This window comes from Nannospalax galili, unplaced genomic scaffold, assembly GCF_000622305.1.
Source record: "Nannospalax galili isolate Female #2095 unplaced genomic scaffold, S.galili_v1.0 scaffold707, whole genome shotgun sequence".
NCBI classification, from domain to species: Eukaryota; Metazoa; Chordata; class Mammalia; order Rodentia; family Spalacidae; genus Nannospalax; species Nannospalax galili.
The window spans coordinates 788,844-807,851 of record NW_008356263.1 but is presented as its reverse complement, the minus strand read 5'-3'; the positions used below and the strand labels follow the sequence as shown (position 1 = coordinate 807,851).

Here is a 19,008-nt window from a genome sequence, read left to right as displayed (position 1 = left end):
GGAGTTTTATTGGGATACAGCCATGCTGAAATTTTATATATTGTCTGGCTACTTTTGTGCTATAATAACAGCAGAGAAAAGTAATCATGACAAGAGACTGGCTTGTAAAAACCAAACATATGTTACAAAGTTTGCTGGCTTCTTGGGTAGATAGTAGTTTTAAGATTATTTTTTAATTTTTTAAATTATCATATAAAGTAATTAGTTTCATTATGGCATTTTCATACTTACATATCATTGTACTTAGTTCTGTTCATCTCCCTCTCCTCACTGCCCTCCTCCATGTCCCCTTCCTTTCCAAATAGTCCCTTATCTGCTTTCATATCATAGATAGTCTATTACCTCTCTTTTCCTCTTTCTAGTTAAATGAAACCACACATATACAAACAACAATTTAAAATCTGATTTCTACCTATGAGAGAAAACATACTCGTCTTTTGTATCTGGCTTATTTCACTTAACATAATGATTTCCAGTTTCATTCATTTTGCTGCAAATGGCATGATATCATTTTTCTTTATGTCTGAATAAAATTTCATTGTGTATAATGTAGCACAGTGTCTTTATTCATTCATCTGTTAGTGAACATCTAGTCTGCTTTTATGAATAGTTCTGCAGTAAACATGGATGTGCAAGAGTCCTCTGAGTATAGATGTGGTATAAGCTGGGTCATAGAATGGTTCTGTTCTTGGGATTTTTTTGAGGGGGGACCTCCATACTGATTTCCATAGTTGCTGTATAATTCATATTCTCACTAGCACTATGTAAGAGTTCTTCTTTTCCCAAATCCTTGCTAGCATTTATTGTCATTTGTTTTCTTGATGATAGCTATTTTGACTGGGGTGATATAGAATCTGAAAGCAGTTTTAGTTTGTATTTCTTTGGTGACTAAGGATATTGAACACTTTTCAAGGTTTTTCAATTGTTGTTGGCCATTGGTATTTCTACTTTTGAGAACTGTCTGTTCTGTTCATTAGACCATTTTTTTTATTTTTGGTCTTTTTGAGACAGGGTAACCTGTAGCCCCAGCTGGCCTGGAACTCATTACGTAGACCAGGCTGGCCGAGAATTCAGAGAGCAGCCTGCCTCTGCCTCCTAAGTGTTTGGATTAAAGGTGTGTACTACCACAACCCGCTCTTAAGCACACTTTTATGAGATAACTTTATAAGGGTGCATGCCTCTTTCCAGAATAGCCCATGGTTTTTAAATAAGGCTATTTTATGTTTCTAAAATTTCCCTCCTTTGGTTGCAGGTGGCATAACTGGGGAAAAAAGGTATTTATGGAATTCCAGTGAGTAGTGATGGATAATGCAGTTTGAATAACTAAGGTAAGAGAAATGAAACCAAAACGGAGGAAATTTTATTAGCCAAGTAGTGTTCTCTAAAATAAGCCTAAAACCAGGTCCTTTCCCATTCCCTTCCATTTTGTTTCCAAGCTAAAGGATAACTTTTTTTTTGTTGTTGTCTTTTTGAGACAGGGTCTCCCTGTAGCCCCAACTGGCCTGGAACTCACTATGTAGACCAGGCTGGACTTGAACTCACAGTGATCTGCCTGCCTCTGCCTCCCGAGTGCTGCGATTAAAGGCGTGTGCCATCATGCCCAGCAAGGATAGCTTATTTTTTATGATTCTAAACAATTATTAGGCTTGCAAGATGGCTTAGTAGGTCAGGGCACTTGACATACTGCCTGCCCTGACAAGCTGAGTTCAATCCCTAGAACCTAAGGGAGAGGGAGACAATCAATTCCCTAAAGTTGTCCTCTGGCCTCTGTTAGTGCTGTGGCACATGCACACCCACACTCACATACCTCATAAATACATATAATAATAATAATAATAATAAAATTTAAATGTAAAAAAATCCTTTAAGATGATAGTTCTCAACCTAGGCACGAATCAGAATTCTTTAAAGAGCTTTAAAGAAGGGGGGAAAAAAGGAGCCAATTTCTATGGCAATGCTTATAATTCCAGCAGTTGGGAGGCAGAGACTGGAAGATTACAAATTCTAGGCCAGTCTGGATTCTGTAATGAGTTAGAGGCCATCTTGGGTTATATAGTGAGACCCTGTCTCTAGCTCCCTAGTTCCCTAAAAGAAGGCCAAGGTAAATGATATGTCATCCTGCCCTTGTTGAGTTAAAATGTCTGTAGGCACTTCACATAAGTTCCAACTTTTAAGCTTAAGAAAACTATTTGGCAGTATCTACTAAAGTTAAACATATATGTATCTAAGTATCCCAGGAATTCTACTCCTAGGATACCCTTGAAAAATAAAAACATGTCTACACAAAGACACACATATGTATGCTTTTTTTTATAATAGCTGGAAAAAGTAGAAATAATCCAATGTCCAAAGACAGATGAGCAGTTAAATAAATTGTGATATAGTCCCACAGTGGAATTAGCAGTAAAAAGGAACAAACTAACACTGCACACAATAAGGATATGTCTTAGTAATAAAACAGACACAAAAAGTAGAGGTAGTTCATGACCAGATAAAACTAAATTATGGTGATAACAAATATAGCTCCTCTGACAGGATGCTGTAGCTGGAAGGTGTGAGAGAACCTTTGTAGCACTGGAACAGTTTTTATGTTAATGTGGCATATGTGTTTTTTTTTCCTTGTAAAATACACTAACATAAAACTTAACACTTTTGACCTTAAGTATACAATTCGTTGGCATTAAGCACATTCACATTGCAGAGATACCACCACTATCTGTCTCCAGAGCTGTCTCTTCCTCAGCTAAAATTGCACCATTAAATGACAGCTTCCAGGATTGGGGTGGGTAAAGGCACTTGATGTGCGAGCATGAGGCATCTGAGTTTGACCCATGTAAAAGCTGGGCCAAACTGCATGTCTAGTGCTTTTGTTGTGAAGTGGAAGGAGAGACAGGAGAATCCCTAGAAGCTCATGGGCCAGCTATCCTGGCATACACAGCCAAACAGCAAAACAAGAAACCTGTCTCAAATAAGGTAGAAGGGAAGAACTGACACTGGAGATTGTCCTCTGATCTCTAGTCTCCTGCCTTAGCACATGTGCACCTGTACCCACATACACACATCACATACAAACACCAAATTTCCATTAACGTTTTTTTAATGTCAACTCCCAATTCTTCCCTTTCCTTGGCCCCTAACCACCACCATTCTACTTTGTTTCTGTGAATTTTACTACTGTAGGTACCTCATACAAATGAGTCGTAGAATATTTGTCCTTTTGTGTCTAGATTATTTCATTTAGCATAGCATTTTCAAGGGTCTTGCTATTATAGCATGTTGTTTATCCCTTCATTTACCTTTTGGCCATTGTGACTAATGCCTGAAAATGGGTGTACAAATGACTGCTTTCAGTGTTTTCGGGTATATATTTAGAAGTAGAATTGTGGAATTTTGTGATCTAGCAATTTTTTGAAGGATACCATGCTGTTTTCCATAGAGGCGGAATCGTTTTACATTGCTCCTAGCAATGTTGCTTTTTCTTTTATTAGTTCTTTGAGAATTTCATACAGTGTGTCTTGATCATATTCACCTTTTCCTACAACTCCTTCCAGGTTCCCCCAACCCCCTCCCTACTCATCCAACTTCGTGTCCTCTTTTTTTTTTTTAAAAAACCATTGAGTCCAATTTGTGCCGATCATATACTCTTAGGTATGTGACCATCCATAGGAGCATGGTCAGCCTACCAGGAACCACGCTTTTGAAAGAAAACAAGGGACTGGAGAGATGGCTCAGAGGTTAAAAGCATTGACTGCTCCTACAGAGGACCTGGGTTTGGTTCCAGCACCCACATAGTAGCTAACAACTGTCCATAATTCCAGTTCCGGGGAATCTGACACCTTCTGGTTTCTGCAGGCATTACACAATACTGGTGCATCTGTATACATGCATGAAAATACACACATAAAATAAAAATAAAGAAAAATTTTAAAGAAAACTAACATTTGCCCTCCCCACAGCTATCAATTGCCAATAACTCCTGAGCTAGGAGTGGGCCTCCCCTCTCCATGCTGGGATTTTGTCTGCCTTGAGCTTGCTTAGGGCTTGTGCATGCTGTGTACATCACAACTGCTGAGTTTATGTGTGCATCTTCCTTACTGTATCCAGAAAATATTGTTTGCTTAGAGTCATCTACCACCTCTGGCTCTTAGAATCTTTCTGCCCCCTCTTCCTCAATGATCCCTGAGCCTTGGGAAGAAAGGGTGTGATATAAGTATCCCACCTAGGGCTGAGCATTTCAGTCTTTTATTCTCTGTGGGTCTCTGTGTTGTCATCTATTACCAAAGGAAGCTTATCTGATGAGGGTTGAGAGATGCACTAATCTATGGGTATAACAGTAAGTCATTAGGAGTTAGTTTACTACTATGTCCATAGGCCACTAATCCTAGCACTTGTGAGGTAGAGGCAGACAGATCTCTATGAGTTCAAGGCCAGCCTGGTCTTCACAGCAAGTTCCAGGCTAGCAAAAGCTGCATAGTGAGAAGCTGTCTCAAAAAAGAGAAGACTAAAATAATTATTATGTTCATTTAGGAGAATAATAGTAGTAAATTCTTCCCTAGGCCTATGATCTATCCAGCCACAAGTTCTTGGCCCCAGTATTGTTGCCAGGTGTGGATTTAATCTTGTGGAAGTGAGCCTTACGTCCAGTCAGAAAGTGATTGGTTGCTCCTATGACATTTGTGCCACTAACAGTAGGTATGTCTTGCCAGGCCAGTTGTTACTGTAGTTCACTGGGTTCACATCTGGGTAAGGTTGGTGATTACTTTTCTCCTTTCAGCACTATAAAAGCTACCAGAAGGAATGAAGCTTCCAGGTCAATACCAACTTGATTTCTTCACGTCTGTGACTCAATTACGTGGTGTCTTCAGCAATAGGGTCTTAAAATCACATTCTGGAGGGTAAACAAGAGCATTGGCAATAGCCTGTAATGTTTAAGGGGGGGTCTATGGGACCTCACTGTACGATACCAAAAGAGGTAACCTGGTACCTGGTTACCTGGTACCTGGTTCCTGGTCCTGGACTTTTTTTTGGTCTTATTAAGACAGGGTCTTCATGTAACCCCAGCTGACCTGGAACTTGCTGTGAAGACCAGGTTGGCCTGGAATTTGGTATTAAAGGCGTGTGCCATCATGCCCTGCAGCCCTGGGCTTTTTAATTTGTTAGCCTGTGGTAGCTAGCATTGTTGCCCAGTTATATGGTAAACTTTTTTATCTCTGTATATAAATATTTTAGGAAGTTTCTATAGTAGGTTTCTCTATGACTTTTTCAAAAGGTCTTTAGTATTAATTCTTTTTACGTCATTCTAGATTATATGTTTTTTGGTTTTTTTTTTTTTTTTTTTGGTTTGGGCTTTTTTTTTTTGAGGAGGCAGGGCTAAGATCAGGCTGGGCTTGATCTCGTAGAGATATGCCTGTCTCTGCCTCCCAAGTGCTAAGATTAGTGTATACTACCACACCTGGCTTATACATTTATTTATTTATTTTTATTATACATTTATTTTTATGAACGATTTTTGAGGGTTCAAGTTTGCCTCTTTCGCAAATTTGTACATTTCTAAATTTTTTAAAATTTATTTTTAGTTTTTATGTGTATGAGTATTTTGCCTACGTGTATATAAGTGCACCCATGCCATGTAATGTCCATGGAGGCCAGAAGATAGCATCTGATCCCCTAAAACTGGAGTTACAGATGGTTGTTAGCCATCATGTGACTGCTGAGAACTAAACTCAGGTCCTCTGCAAGAGCAGCCAGTGCTCTAGCCCTTTATAACCCTTCTTATGTACAGTTCAGTTTTTTTGGTATTTTTTTGTCTCCTGTATATGGTAACATTCTAATTGGGAGTTCCATGCTACAAAGTTGTGTCAGGAAAATTTGTATATGTACACTTAGACACAGGCCTTGCTGTTTCTTTTCTTTATTTGGGGAATTCCTGCCACAGTCCCCCTTTGATGGTCAGAACCCCTTAGGGTCAAAGAGCATCATCTTGGCTTAGGAGTTATAGATGCTACAAATGCAATTGAAACACTAAGATACAAATAACATCAAAGTTTGCATTGGTTCTATAACAAGGGTATTGAAGAGAAAGACAAGTATGTAGTTTAAAAATGTTTTTAATAGATTTTATTCATTTTTAAATTTTTAATTAGTATTTCCTGATTTTTCTCTTCTGAGGTGCTCATAAAAAGTATATTACAAAAAGATGTAGATATGTTCCCAGTTATTGTTAATTACAAAATTGTTGAATTAGCCCTTGTATGCAATGGTATTACACAACTTTCCATTATAACTGTGAGTCCTAAGACTGTAACAAATAAACTCCGTTTTTTAAAAAAATTTTTTAAATTTATTTTTTATGTGCGTGAGTCTGCATACATGTTAGTACACCACATGATGCAGTGCCTGGAGAAGCCAGAAGTAGTTGTGGACTCCTCTGGAACTGGAGTTACAGGCAGTTGTGAAATGCCACTAGGAACCAAACCTTGATCCTCTGGAAGAGCAGTAAATACTTTTACACACTGAACCATCTCTCCTGCACCCTACCCCCTTTTGAAGACACTTTTTAAAAAAAGTATTTTGTGTGTATGGGTGCTTTGCATACATACATGTAAGGGCATCCATGTGTGAAAAACAGTTGTTAGCCACCATGTAGGTGCTGGAAACCAAACCAGGCAGCCAGTGTTCTTAAATGCTGAGCCATCTCTCCCACTCCTTTTTTTATATTTTGAAACATAGCTTCATAAGATTCAAGAAGGGTTATTTATTCCTGAATTTTTAGCATTTGACAAAGTAATTCTTGAAGAGCCTTTGTAATTGTTCCATCCAGAACTGTATTATTGGGAATAAAAGTACATCTTCCATCAAGAATAATTCAAATACGTTCCTTTTCTCCTAGCCTTAAGTGTAATCCTATTCTCCCAAGTCATTCAGCCGGTGTTATATATTTAACAGAGCATAGGGTAGGGGTGCCCACTCTTACAGAAGAGTGGGTACCCCACATTTACAGTTGTGCTGTAAAGTCCACACTCAAATACAGGTCCTGTGACCTCTCGACAGCGTCACAAAATGGTGAGAGAGGTGCCTGTTGGTGTTCTTGGCTTACATATCCTTTGCCCCTCCCCCACATGCAGCTAAGGTCAACTGATTGGATGGGAGGGGTAACTGACTAGCCCCTGACTCCTTAATGAGCATGGGAAGGAGGTATCACTATAGCTTTCCAGTTAACTCTCCACCCCTTCCTCTGGCTCTCACATTCTTTCTACCAACCTCTTCCACAAAAGTCCCTGAGAGTTGGAGGGGTGCTAGGTGTGGGATGATCCTCCTCCCATTGTGGCAAGTCACTGAACTTTCAAGTCTCTACATCATCTGTTTTCCATGGACTGTTAGTGAGTTTGAGGATTCCATCTACTATAAAAACACAGCAAGGCTGGGCGTGGTGTCTCACACCTTTAATCCTAGCACTTGGGAGGCAGAGGCAGGCAGAGCTCTGTGAGTTCAAGGCCAGCCTGGTCTACATAGTGAGTTCCAGGACAGCTGGGGCTACAGGGAGACCCTGTCTCAAAAAGACAACAAAACAAAACAAAACACAGCAAGAAGCAAGAAGATCCAAACAGCGACTGCTATAATAACTTAACCTGTGGGCATAAACACAAATGCTTGGTCGGTACTTTAGCAGGTGCATCATTTCCATCTAACAAGGCAATTGCAGTGACTTTCCACTGGGGCCTATATTCTCCCCTAACACAGGGGGTTGATGGGGTCTACAGTACCAGATGTGTGTTCTACCCTTAGGAGCAGGCATTATATCCAATCAAAAATTTGTTGGTTGTACATACACTAGATGCTCTACTACTGCACCACCAGGAACATCTTGTTTGGTATGTTGGTAGTGCAACATGCAGGGTCCGTCATTGAGAAGACGTGTAGGGGACTATTATCCCCCAGTCATCTGAGTGTTGCCTTTTGGCACCATGAAAGCCACCCATCCAGTGGCAGGGAATTTCCAGCTTAGTCCAAGCTTGATCTCTCATCAAAGGCATTCTTGGTATAACTGATAAATCTTTGTTGATTAATTTGTATTCTTTTTTATTGTTGACCACCAGAATGTAGCCCATTTTGAAATATATAGTTATTTGGTTTCTAGTCTGAAATACATTTGGAACTCCACTGGGGACTCTGTAGACCCAACATTAAAGGACCCAAGTAATGACTCTTAGCCCTGGGATCAGCTTCCCTAAGAGGAGGAGAATTGAAGACCAGGATAAAGGTATAGCCAGTTGAGTCAGCATGCGATTTGTCATCTCAGGTTTTTATGGCACTTGTCTCTCTTACTTCTGCTCCCCATCATTTCTGTTTAAGCTGCTCTTCACATCTCTTTGGCTCCCCTGACTTTGCTACTGCTGCTTTTGTAGTGCTGCAACTACCAGGACAGTAGCTGTATTGCCACTGTTCTTTATGTTACTAACTCAGTCTACTATAATGATGAAGATTAAAAGTGTGCCCAACCAATATAATTTCTTAAGAGTCCATATGTTTAGCTGAAGGCTACATAACAAGCAACAATGCCAGACTGCTGATACCTTCTTTTGAGTTGTTGGCCAGGGTGGCCAAAGGGACTCCCAAATAGTAACCCAGCATAGAACTGGGAAAATGACAGCAGACCCCAATCTTATCTAAAGGAATATTGACAATTGATTGCTTCTAGATGAGAAACAGCTGACCTTCCTAAAACAAAGACCTCTAGATAGGCTGACTAGATTCACCAGATGGACAAGTAGTGGGGAATGGCTGGGGTGCCGACAACACAGCAAACAGTAGCAGGGATATCAGAGTATAAGGGCTCTAGTGGGGGGAGGGAGGCTATGGGAGGGTGCCATCTGGGAAGTGGGTGTATAGTTGAATAAGATGGTTTGGGATGTTCTGTGTGCTATACACAAACAAAAAAAATCAACAAATTTTTTAAAAATGTACTATACTTGAGGAGGAAGCATGGAAATCTACGTCATGATAATCGGTAGAGGTGATAAATATTACCATTGAAATCAACCGATCCAAGTGCAATCGATTATGAATATTAGTAATCAGATACATACAGATTAGAGACTCATGAGCCAATAACTCAATGTTAGTAGCAAAAACGATAAGTCTTTCTGTAAGGAATAATATATTCTAAAGTGACATGGAGATCTTTTTTAAAGGTTAAACACTCATTCAATTTTATGGTTAACAGGGCTTATACTGAGTTCAATATTGTATAACTATATGAATTCAACTGTGAACCTAGAAACTTGCACCCACTTGTGAAAGAGATGTACTCTTGCTCTGGAGTGTGTTACTGAATATGTTAAAGCTGTAGTGAATTCTAATCATGTAATTATTAAAAATTAAAAAAAATATAATGATTAAAAAATTTTTCAAAGCATAAAAATTTGCTCCTTAATACTTAGTAGATGTGAAAAGCGTTATCATTGAAATTAAAAAAAAAAGTCTGCCCAAAAAAGACCCCTAGAGTGAAGCCTTTATTGGCCTAATGTTGCAGTACCAGAGGACAGCACAGTAGAATGTTTCCTGACTGGTTCCCCAGATGAGCTGAATAGCCTGCTCACAATTTTTTTTTTTTTTTGTCTTTTTGAGACAGGGTCTCCTTGTAGTCCCAGCTGGCCTGGAACTCACTATGTAGACCAGGCTGGCCTTGAACTCACAAAGATCCGCCTGCTTCTGCCTCCCAAGTGCTGGGATTAAAGGCATGCACCACTACACCCAGCCCCCACAACAACTTTTTTAGCCAGGTGTGGTGGCTCACGCCTTTAATCCCAGCATTTAGGAGGCAGAGGCAAGCAGATCTCTCTGTGAGTTCAAGGCTGACCTGGTGTACATATCGAGTTCCAGGCCAGCTGGGGCTGCAGAGAGACCATCTCAAAAAGCCAAAAAAAAAAAAAAGAAAGAAAAAAACCAGCAACGTTTTAGTCTACCTACCTACATACCTACCTTCTTTCCTTCCTTGTTTGTTTGGGGTGAGCACAAACATCACAGAGCACATGTGGAAGTTAGAGGGCAACTTAAAGATTGAATTCTCTTCTGCCATGTGCGTACTGGGTATCAAACTCTTGTCAGGCTTGGAGGCAGATGGTTTTACCCACTGAGCCATCTCACTGGCCTAGCCTGCTTATATCGTCAGGAAAGTGGGTGTAACAAGGGTATCTACATCAATCATACCAGTCCTTTATTCACTGTGCTTGTACATAGTTCTCATGCATATGAGGGGCTGCACTTGGACCAATCATATTAATCGGTGTTTGTACCAATCACCGAAAGCCTATTAAGTCATCAGGGAAAGTCAGTCATCTTAGAGTTCACAGAGACTTGTGATGGCAAAAAGTCCGCCATAAGCTGTTTGAAACAATTGTGGCTTAGATAGTACTTTTCAAGAGCCACAGTTGTGTTTCAGCAACAAGCAGTTATTGTTGCCATGTAGCTTCCTCCAAGTCCTCTGTCAAATATTCATAATAACTCGAGGCCTGAGGGTAGTCTAGTTAGGTGCTTGGCACTGGGGAAAAGTCCAACAGCTGTCAGTTATGGATTGAAAACATTCTGGCCCCCAACATTTTAGCATTAGGAAAGGAAAAATAAGTATTAAAGGGATGCTTACAATAAAGGCCTATTGTTAACTTTAACAGTACTAAACAGTAGTTTAACAATTCTTTTTGTTTTTTATTTTTTGAGACAGACTCTACCCGTAGTCCCAGCTGGCCTGGACCTCACTATGTAGACCCAGGCTGGCCTAGCTTTCATAGAGATCTGCCTGCCTCTGCCTGCCAAGTGTTGGGGGGGGGTTGCCTAACAATTCTTAACTCCTGACCAGTGTCTCAGAGGGAGGTGGGGGTCCTCTAATCTGTCTCACCCTGGAATGATAGTCAAGCTTTAGAATCCACTGTTAAGCTTTTCCTTGAAGAAACTACTTCTATATCTGTTTTTCATTGCTATATGACAAAACACCAAAAGATCATTTAATTGGATCATAATACCTCGAGCTAGCAATACATGTTGGAGTATCTATCTGTCTTAACTGGAGTCATACAGCTATAGTTAGCTGGTGATTCTTCTGGCCTGAGATTGTCTTACATACAAGTCTGACAGTAAAGCTGTTTGTTGGACCTGACTCTTATGGAAGGAAGGAGATGATGAGTCAAGGTTTCTTAGACATTGGTCTAGGTATGGTAGCACATGCCTTTAATCCCAACCAACTCTTGAGAGGCAAAGGCAGGCAGATCTCTGCTGAGTTCAAAGCCAGCCTGGGATGGTCTACATAGCAAGTTCCAGGACAGCTGGAGCTATATAGTGAGACCCTGTCTCAATAAAATCAAACAAAATCAGACAGCCTTATTTCTGGGGCAGGGGGCAGATGTGATTAAAAACAGCTCCATGACATGTCAGCTTTTAAGTCGTACTATCACTTCTCCTGTATTTTGTTGGTTCAAGGAAGTCGTAATTAAAGAAATGGAGAAGTGAACCTCGTATCTCTGTAGGAAGAAAGTCTTACTAAAAAGTGTATGTATTGTATAAGAATGACTATATAGCCATATTTGCAAACCATTTACCACTGTGTTTTTCCCCCTTTCAGACTAATTAAAAATTTTTAAAAAAATAATTCTTTGGTCTTCAGAAGTCTTGCTATCATGTATCTGGACATAGACTTCTTTTATTCATCCGTTTGGAAATTCTTGGGTCTTCTTAAACCGGTGCTTTGATGTCTTGTCAGTTCTTGAGGATTTTCTACCATTATTATTAAATATTTTTTCTGTATCATTCCTCTCTTTCCTTTTATCTTGGACTTGATTTAAATTTTAGGTTAGATTATTTCATTGTATCTTCAATGCCCATTACCAATGTTGTGTTTCATTCTAAATATTTCTGTTACCTGGACTTTGGGCTGATCCCCCTAGGATCTGCCAAGTTTGTTCCATGGGATGAATGTCTGGGAAAAGCAGAAGACCAGTGCCTAGAAAACATAAAAGTATAAAGCAAGAGGGCTGGGTAACTTAAAGTACAGCTTAACAAATGAGAGTACTGAGTAAGAGGGAACCAAGGAACCGACCATTGCAAAAGGGCCGGAGGAATGAAGTTGGCAGGTGGGAGAGGTAAGGCAGAGAAAGCTGGAAAGCCTGAGCTATAGAAGCCAGAGGAGTTTCATAGCTAATCAAGCCATTACCACAGCAACCGCCTAGGGGCCACCACAGGGGGAGGGTTGGGAGAGGTGTCAGAGTGACAGTAGAGACAAGGAGCAGGCAGTGAAAAATTCCACAGAGGCGAGAGCACTGTGACAGGTGCCAGAGAGTGGAGGTCAGCCATGTAGAGTGAGAAGTGTCACAGACACAGAGAATGAGGATGCAGCAGCCACAGAGAGAAAAAGAGTGAAAAAGACAAATTTTATTGTAGAATGGGGGTGCTCAGACCTGGGGGTTCCCAACTGGAGTTCTGGGTCACTGGGGCCCTCCCCTTTCTTACTCCCTCCCCTCCCCTTACTCCCTCCCTGGGAGTGAGGGATTAGACAGATTGGAGGGCAAGGAGGTGTTCTTTAAAGGGACACATCGTTCCTGCTCGGCCTAAGTTCCCCTAACTCTCCATTTCCTTTTATCTTTTAGTTCATTAACTCTGAAGCTGGTTTTTGATGGGGTTTTTTTTTTGTTGTTGTTGTTTTGTTTCATTGGTTTTTGTTTTTTGAGACAGGGTCTCCCACCCAGCTGGCTGACTTTTCTTTCTTTTTAGACAGGCTCTCATATGCTGCTTTAGCTGGCCTGGAACCTGCTATGTGAACCAGGCTGATCTGAGACTCACCTGTTTCTGCCTCCCAGATGCTAAGATTAAAGACATGTGCAACCATGTCTGGCTAGAATTTCTTCATTTTGTACAGTGCTGGAGGTCAGACTTGGACTCTTGTCTGAGCTAAGCAAGTACTCAGCTATTAAGCCATGTATTTAGCCCTCTAGAATTTCTGTTTTCCCTTTACTTTAGGTCTGCTGTTAGATTGGTTTGGTTGCTTTTGTGTTTTGTTTTGTTTTGTTTTAGATAAATTTTTCCTTTATAACCCAAACTGGCCTCAAATTCATGATCTTCTTGCTTCTACCTCCCAAGTTCTGTCATTATATGCAAATACCACCATGCCAGGCCATTCTTTTTCTGTACTGATTGTTGGCTAAAATTCTAATCTGCAGCTGGGCGTGGTGGCGCATGCCTTTGATTCCAGCACTCGCGAGGCAGAGGTGGGTGGATCTCTGTGAGTTCAAGGCCAGCCTGGTCACATAGTGAGTTTTAGGACAGCTGGGGCTACAGGGAGACCCTGTCTCAAAAAGACCAAAAAAAAAGAAAAAATTCTAATCTGCTTTCCCTTGATCTCCATGTTGCTTCCTCAGGGACATTTTCAAAATTGTTTGCAGAATTTGACCTGGTAGTACATTCCTATAATCCCAGAGCTTGAAAGCTGATGTGGGACAGGAAGATCAATGGTTCAGGGCCATCCTGGGCTTCATACTGAAACTGTTATGTCTCCTTCCCAAAAAAGAAAAAAAAAATTGCTTTTAAAAAAAGTTTGGGGCGGGGGGCGGGGCTAGAGAGATGGCTCAGCGGTTCTTGCAGAAGACCCAGGTTTGAATCCCAGCACCCACATGGCAGCTAACAACTGTCTGTAACTCCAGTTCCAGGGAATCTGACAGCCTCTTCTATCCTCCGTGGGCATTGCACGACGCAGGTGCACTTATCAACACACAGATAATACACGCATACACATAAAATAAAAATAAATAAAAAAGTCTGGGAAACTACATGACAACCTAAAAGTGTGGGGGAGGGGTACAGGAAAAAGGGGCATTGTGGGAAAGAGTTTGAGATCGACTTACAGCTATAATTGATGAGCTCTGGAACAACCCCCTCCCTCATTTTTCTTCCATTTCCCTTAAAAAATAATGAATTGATGTATCTAGGCTCTGAATTTAGTTTCATTCAAAGTGAAATGGAAGAGGAGAAGGAAGGAGATGGCAGCTACAGAAACTGAATAGAAAGGAAGCCCATGAGGACTGTCAGATCGCTTGTGTTCATAGTGTTGATACTGTTTGATACCTGTAGTAAAAACATTGTAGAAGTACCTATTGATTTAACAGGCAAGAACAGATCAGATACTTTTTTAATCACTAAAGAAAAGATGAGGGCACTGGAGAAATGGCTCAGTAATTAAGAGCACTGACTGTTCTTCCAGAGGACCAAGGTTCAGCTCCCAGCATCCACATGGCAGCTAACGCCTTTCTGTAACACTGGGTCCAAGGACTCTGATGTCCTCTTCCAGCGTCCATGGACACCAGGCATGCATACATGGAGGCAGTACACTCATAACATGTAAAATAAAATAAAATCTTTTTTTAATAAAAAGAAAAGATGAAGTAGGTAAGAATTTCCCATGTTTCTTTGTTTAAAAAGAATATTAGGGGGCTGGAGAGATGACTCAGCAGTTAAGAGCTCTTGCTGTTCTCTGTGAACCTGGGTTCAGTTCCCAGCACCTATATGGTAGTTCACAACTGCAGTTTCAAGGGATCTGACATCTTCTTCTGACCTCTTCAGGCACTGGGCACCCATTCAGTATACATTCATATATATAGGCAAAACACTCATCATGCACATAAGATAAAAATAAATCTTGAGGGGCCTGGAGAGATGGCTCAGCAGTTAAGAACACTGACTGTTCTTGCAGAAGACTCAGGTTTGAATCCCAGCACCCACATGACAGCTAACAACTGTCGTAACTCCAGTCCCAGGGAATTTGACAGCCTCTTCTGACCTCCGAAGGCATTGCACTACACGGGTGCATTTATATACATGCAGGAAATGCACGCATACACATAAAAATATAAAAATAATAAAATATTTTTAAAAATCTTGAAAGAAAGAAGGAAGGGGGGGAAGGGGAGAAAGAAAGAAAAGGAGAGGAAGGACCAAGGAGAGGAAAGAAGAAAGGAGTAGCCAGCTTCACTGGCTCCTGTCTCTTATCCCAGCACTTAAGAGGCTGAGGCAGGAGGATTGATGCAAGTCTAAGGCCACCCTGGGCTACATTATAAGACCCTGTCTCAAAAATTCTAATTAATTAATTAATTAAACAATAGAAGAAAGAGTGAATGCATCAAAATGAAGAAAAGCTGTGTTGATTTTCATCTCGTGGATGGAAAGAATTTATTGACTAATGTGAAGTGTTTTGGGTAACATGAGAAAGGGAGATGAGAAAATGCTCAGATGTGATCCCCTCAAGTTGCTTTTACTTTTGGATCCACGGCCGCAAGTTAGTATTGGACTTTAATTGAACAAATGAGTATTTCCCTGCCTTGAAATAACTTGGACTGTCGTTGCCAAGTTTACCATTTACTCTTTGGGGAGTGGGGGGTTCTTTTTGAAACAGGATCTCCCTGTAGTCCCAGCTGGCCTGGAACTTGCTATGTAGGCCAGGCTGACCTTGAACTCACAGAGATCCACCCACTTCCCAAGAGCTGGGATTAAAGACCTGTACCACCATACCATTTACTTTATATGCATTCCAGAAAGAGATTAAGAAAGTATTTTCTTTCATGATATTACTAGCCTAAATCTGGTCTCATTGATTATAGAACTTAAATTTCCCAGGGGCCAGCACACACTGGGTGACCTGAGTTCTCTCCCTGAAATTCACATGGTGGAAGGAGAAAACAAGTTCCTGCAGGTTGTCCTCTGACCTCCACATGAGTGCTGTGGCATGCGCAACTCCCCCGCCATGCACACAATAAATGAATGAATGAATGAATGAATGAATGAAAAATTTTTTAAATTTCCTTAGAACCCATTTTACATTGAAATAAAGGGCCTACTTAGAGCCTTGTAAGTATTTTCTGACCCCTACAACTTAAGCTAATGGTTGAGAAGGAAAGATTGGAATTAGTAGTTATACTTTCTGTATTTTTTTTTTTTACTTCCTATATCTTAATTTTCTAATTATTGTAAAGTTTTCTTTTTCTAGAAAGAAACTAATCTGGAATGAAAATGGATTCTCATCAGTAAAAACAGAGCTTTAAGTAGGTCATCTGACTTTGCTTTTGTGCTCCTGTCCACTCTGGTTATAAAAGGGCCTTTCATGAGTTTTCTAGGCTTTCATCACTGTCAGCCTCTCCACAGGCATTGTGAAAGAATTAAGCTACATACCCTCCCCCTTGCTGGTCTCATGGACTCTTTCAGGAAGTATTTACAGAGTGTGTTTAGCTCAGCAGGAACTCCCTAATGCTGAGTCTGTGAACAGCCCCTTCTATATTAGTGTAATAGCCACCAAAGTTAGTGTTTGCCAGTTTCCAATGGAGTGACCTGCACCCTAATTCTTAACAAATTAAGCTAGTTACTGAAATTACTCACATAAAAATTTGTCTATAGATAATTTCTATAAATTCAACTGGATAAGAAGTTGATGAAAGCTTCAAATAATCCAGATATATGCTTATAACTTTTAATTAATTTATTTTTTAATATTTTATTTTTATTCTATGTATATACGTGTATTGCCTGCATGTAGCTAAGTGCAATGTGTCCTGCAATGCCCGTGGAGGACAGACCCCTTGGAACTGGAGTTACAGACAGTTGTTAGCTGGTACATGGGTGCTGGGACTCGAACCTGGATCTTCTGCAAGAACAACCAGTGTTCTTAACCACTGAGCCATCTCTCCAGCCCCTTTTTATTTATTTTTATGTGTATGAGTTTTTTGCCATTCTGTCTGTAAATACCTCATTCATGCAGTGCCCATGGAGGCCAGAAGAGGGCCTCAGATCCCCTGGAACTAGAGTTACAGGCAGTTATTAATCTGCCATGTGGATGCTGGAAACTGAATCTGGGTCCACTACAATTACAGCAAGTGCTATTAACTAGCAAACCATCTCTCCAGCCTATACTCAGAACTTTTTAAAAAGAAGCTAGTCTACTGGGTAAGATGGTAGACATCTGTAATCTCAGTACTCAAGAGAGAGGCAGATGGGTCAGGAGTGTAAGACTGCCCTGGCCTATATAGTGAAACTTGTCACAAAGTAAGCAAAGAAGAGAAAGAAGCAGTAGCAACTACTTATTGTCAGCACTGAAATAGGTTTTTGTTGTTGTTGTTTAGTTTCAATTACAGGAGTAGAGGTATCAAGGAAATACAGAATTTTAAAGGAATATGTAAGGCTGGGCGTGGTGACACACACCTTTAGTCCCAGCACTTGGGAGGCAGAGGCCGGCAAATTCCTGTGAGTTCAAGGCGAGCCTGGTCTATTTAGTGAGACCCTGTCTCAAAATAAAAGGGATATTTGGTAAGATCCTTGTGGCATAATCTAATAGTAAAGTAGTAGTAAAGAATTCATATTTTATCGGCATCTGAATTCTATGGGGTTCCATACTTAACTGATTTTCCTTTTTTTCTTTTGGTCTTTTTGAGACAGGGTCTCTCTCCCTGTAGCCCCAGTTGGCCTGGAACTCTCTGTGTAGACCAGGCTGGCCTTAAACTTACAGAGATTCGCCTGCCTTTGTCTCCCAAGTGCTGGGATTAAAGGCATGCGCCACCACACCTGGCCCATACTTACCGATTTTTAAGAGCATTAGTTAAAATAGATTGCAAGTATGTGTGGTGAAATTAGTTCCTAGGGACCTTGCTGTTTACATACTGCACTTGTTTCCACATTAAATATTCTCTGCCATCTTTTGTGTCTTAGTCATTTAAATCCTTTTTACTCCAAACCATTTCTACCATCTATCGTCCTTTCCTTTATCAGTTGACTCTGATTCAGCAACCCAGTCATTCTTTTGCCTGTACTCAGCCCCACTGCTTGAAGTTTTGTTGCAGTTATCTAACAAAACCTCAGTTCTGTATGTTCTCAAAACCGTTGTGTCTAGAGCATCTTTCTTTCTTTTTTTGGGAGGGGTCTTTTTGAGACAGGGTCTCCCTTGTAGCCCCAACTGGCCTAGAACTTGCTATGTAGACCAGGCTGACCTCAAACTCACAGAGATCCACCTGGCCTCTAGAGCATTTTTCTAAAGACGAATCCTAGAAAAAATGGGTCTCATCTGTCCAAAGTCAGCAATTTCCGTCATTTTCTGGACCATCCTTGTTAATCTTGTCACTTCTCTCTTACCGTCTTAATATTTGACCTTATTGCACTTATCACAAAGAAATCTTGAAGATGTCCAGTTGTAGCTCCCTCAGTTTTCTACTTGCCTTACCTCCTCCTACCTTTCTTACATACTTTCCCTTCCTTCCCATCTGATTCCCTTTTTATTTATGTGTGTGTGTGACTTTGTGCATGCATATAGGTGTGTAGAGGCCGGAGACTGACACTGCGTATCTTCCTCAGTTGCTCTCTGCCTTGTTTTTAGACAGGCTATCTCAGTAACCCTGAAGCTCACTTGGATTACAGATGCGTGTGCTGCCTGCCTCGCTTTTTATATGAGTGTTGGAGATCCAAACTCAGGTTCTCCTGCTTGTGCAGCGTGCATTTTACTGACTGAGTCATTTCCCTAACCCTGAAAATCTTGTGGATTTTTCTGTCAGTAATCATAATTTACACACATAAAACTGTTCTGATTTTTACTAGTCTAACTTCTTACGATAAAGGCAGAGACCACTCATAATATTTGCTAGAAGTGGATAGAAACCACCTTATCTTATTCCTGATTCTTAAACAAATGTTTTCAGTGTTAAAAATAATTGCATATTATTGTTTTAAAATAGTAACTTTTGGGGTGCTTGGTGTGATAGTAAATGGCTATAATCTGAGTAATTAGGAAGTGGAGGCAGGAGAAACGTATGCCAGCCTGGGCTACATTGCAAGACCCTGTCTATAAATAAACAAAAGACAAATAAATAGACTTTTGTGTCTAAGGGGATTAAAAAAAAACAAAACTGGGACTGAAGAGATGGCTCAGCACTGGTTGCTCTTGCAGAGGACCCAGGTTTGATTCCCAGCACCCTCATGGCAGCTAACAGCTGTCCG

The 19,008-nt window shown here is 40.6% G+C and overlaps 1 protein-coding gene across 3 annotated transcripts in view; it reads left to right on the top strand.

The window, feature by feature from the left end:
• Positions 1-19,008, top strand: part of Ptpra (protein tyrosine phosphatase receptor type A) — a 163,351-nt gene that overhangs the window by 43,386 nt on the left and 100,957 nt on the right. Inside the window, exon 2 of one of the 3 annotated variants that reach the window (XM_008854481.3) lies at positions 1,253-1,328. The exons of the other annotated variants lie outside the window; for them this stretch is intronic. The gene's annotated coding sequence lies outside the window, so the exon portion shown is untranslated. The remainder of the gene's footprint in view (positions 1-1,252; positions 1,329-19,008) is intronic. 3 annotated transcript variants of the gene reach the window in all.